We start from the raw sequence: 3,282 nt of genomic DNA, 5'->3' as shown, positions 1-3,282 counted from the left end.
TTTATTTTATTTTATTTTATTTTATTTTATTTTATTTTATTTTTTTTGCAGAGCCAGGGATTGAACTCAGGTCTTTGCGCTTGCCAGGGAAGCACTTATTCCATTGAGCCATCTCGCCAGCCCCTACAGCTGGACTTTAGCATTACATTCTTTTAGCAAATTAAGGAAACATTCACCCCTATATAGCTAGCTCTGCACCTCTTAGCAAATAGGGTTGAGGTAAGGGGCTTCACTTCTCAGGGAAATGTGACTTGGTGGCTCCCCACACGTAATGGCATGTGCTCATCATTACGCTGCTGCTGCTGTTGTTGTTGTCGGTGGCTAAATTAGACAGAAGTATTATAGACAGTAAGAAAGGGCCAGGCCCTCAAGGAGACAATATAGGAGACAGGCTGACTTTGCAACTTGGAAGAGACAGATACTCCTGCTATGTGCTGGATCTCAAAAGAGTAAACAAATGTAGCCACATATTTCCCTAGGGATGAACATCAGAGATTGATATTCTTTTTTTTTTAATTATTTATTTATTTATTTATTTATGTGTGTGTGTGTGTGTGTGTGTGTGTGTGTGTGTGTGTGGCCAGCTCAGCCCACCAGGGGGCGGGGCTGGCTGGCATGTGGTGCTGGGGGATTGAACCGTGGTCCCTGTGCTTTGCTAAGCTTGTTCTAAGTAGGTGCTTTAGACCACTGAGCCATCTCACCAGCCCCAGAGATTGATATTGTACATAAATATCAATCACCGTGAAAGAGCCCAAGAGAGTCACTAACCCAACCCGCAACAGGAAGAGACCCTGTCCCATGACTCGCTTCCTCATTTGGTCCTGGATTTAATCAACTTTATTTATTTATTTATTTATTTATTTATTTATTTATTTTCTTTTCAAAGTTTTATTGATAAACATATAGCAATTAATCAACTTTATCTGAGCAATGGTGCTTGTAATCTCATTGATTGATCATGGTTTTGTCCCACCCCTAAGCAAGTTGCCCTGTTCTCCGCCTTAGACCCACCTCATTGCATGGCTTTCCTCTATAAAAGTCCCTAGAAGAGACAGCTTCCTGGGGACCACCCACTTGGGGCCCCCTTTCTGTCTCTCAGGCAGGAGCTTTCTCTCCCCCAATAAGTATTCTGCCCTTTACCTCCATGTGTCCCTAAAATTCATTCTTCGGCTTTAGAGAACAGGAACTTGTCCCAGGTACCTTTCAGATTGGGAGTTTCATTCTCCTATATCAATGTAATAGAAAGTAATTTCATGACTCTACATATCCCATGGTCATCTATTTATCCCTCTTTCTCCCCTATCTTGGTAAACACTAATGTTTTCATTGTCTCCAGTTGTGATTTTTCCCAAATGCTATAAAGTTGGAAACTGGGCATATTTTTAGATTGCCTTCCAGCTCTTTTTTTTTTTTTTTTTTTTTTGCTTTTGCTTTTAGAGACAGGGTCTCACTATGTAGTCCAGGCTGGCCTTGAACTCATGGAAATCATGACAATCCTCCAGCTTCAGCTTCTTGAGTGATGGGTTTACAGGTGTGCATCACCATGCCCAGTTCCAGCACTTTTTGTTTTGGATTTTTTTTGGGGGGGTGATGGATTAAAACAGGGTTTTGAAGGACCACCCAGATAGCTCAGTGGATTAAAGTGCCTGCATAGCAGACTCAGGGGCCAGGAGTTCGATCCCCAGCTTTCTGTGCTGGCCCTGTCCCCGGGATGCACTGAGACAGCAAATGAGATGGTGTGGTGGTGTGTGCCTGTAATCCCAGGGTTTAGGAGTGTGAAAAATAGGAAGGATCACCATAAGTCTAATCTGTGTAGCGAGAACCTGTAGATCTTGTGCTAAATACATTTTTTAAAAAGAGAAAGAAATATGGTCTTGCTATGTAGTTCAGGCTGGCCTCAAACTCAAGGAACTCGTGACAATCTTCTTGTCTCAGTCTCCTTAGTTCTGGGATTGCAGGCCTGCACCACCACTCCTGGCTGATGACTCAGTTCTTTGGGTGAGAAATAGTATCCCATTGTCTGGATATTCCACACTTGAATAGGTTGCTTGCTTCCAAATTTTGTCAATTATGAATAAACCTGCTGTGTGGCCATAACTTTTCAACTCATTTCAGTATGTATTAAGAAAGATAGTAAAATTATTTTCACATTTTCAGGAAACTAAAGACAGCCAAACTATCTGCCAAAATGACCTTACCATTTTACATTCACGTAAGCAATGACTGAGAATTCTGTAGGACCTTCTCTTTGCAAGCATTTGATGTAATATGGAATTTCTGTATTCTATTACATATATTGTAATATCTCATTGCAGTATCAATTGTTTGTAGTATTAGTTTTATCTGTTGTAGTATCAACTGCTTTAATTTGAGATTTTCAAATTACAATGATGCTGAATATTTAAATATACTCATTTGCCACTTGTATAACTCAGGTGTCTGTTAAAATCTCTTCCCTATTTTTTTTTAAATATTTATTTATTTATTTTGTGTATGTGTGGCCAGCTCAGCCCACCAGGGGGCGGGGCTGGCTGGCATGTGGTGCTGGGGGATTGAACCGTGATCCCTGTGCTTTGCTTAGTTTAGCTTGTTATAAGTAGGTGCTTTAGACCACTGAGCCATCTCACCAGCCCTCTCTTCCCTATTTATGTTTAAATTGTTTTCTTAGTGTTATTTTAAGAATTGATTGCATTTTTTGGATAATAGTCTGATGGTGGTTTGGGTATGATTTGGCCCCACCAAAATTCATGCTAAAATTTGATTCCCAAGGGCCAGCAAGATAGCTCAGCGGACTGAGCGCCTGCTTAGGCAAGCACAGGGACAAATGTTTGAACCCCAGCATCACAGGTCTAGCCAGCCCAGCCCCTAGGGATGTTGAGCTGGCCACCAAGACAGGGCATGGTGTGGTGGCCCATGCCTATAATCCCAGCATTGGGCAGCCTAAAAACAGGAGGATCACTACAAGTCATAGCTAAGTGGTGAGACTCTGTACTAAATACATTAAAAAAAAATTTGATTCCTAATGTAATGGTAGGGGCTGGGGAGATAGCTCAGTAGAATAAGTGCTTGCCTGGCAAGGGCAAGGGTCTGAGTTCAATCCCCAGTTCTGCAAAAACAAACAAACAAACAACAACAAAAAAAACAACAAATGAATCCCAATGTAATGGTATTGGAAGGTAGAGTCTTAAGAGATCAGTAGGAGAGGCTGCGGAGATAGCTCAGAATAAGTACTTGCCTGACAAGTGCAAGGGCCTGAGTTCAATCCCTGGTTCTGAAAAAAAA

Source organism: Octodon degus, unplaced genomic scaffold (genome assembly GCF_000260255.1).
Source record: "Octodon degus isolate 3935 unplaced genomic scaffold, OctDeg1.0 scaffold00007, whole genome shotgun sequence".
NCBI lineage: Eukaryota > Metazoa > Chordata > Mammalia > Rodentia > Octodontidae > Octodon > Octodon degus.
This window is presented reverse-complemented; position numbering follows the sequence as displayed.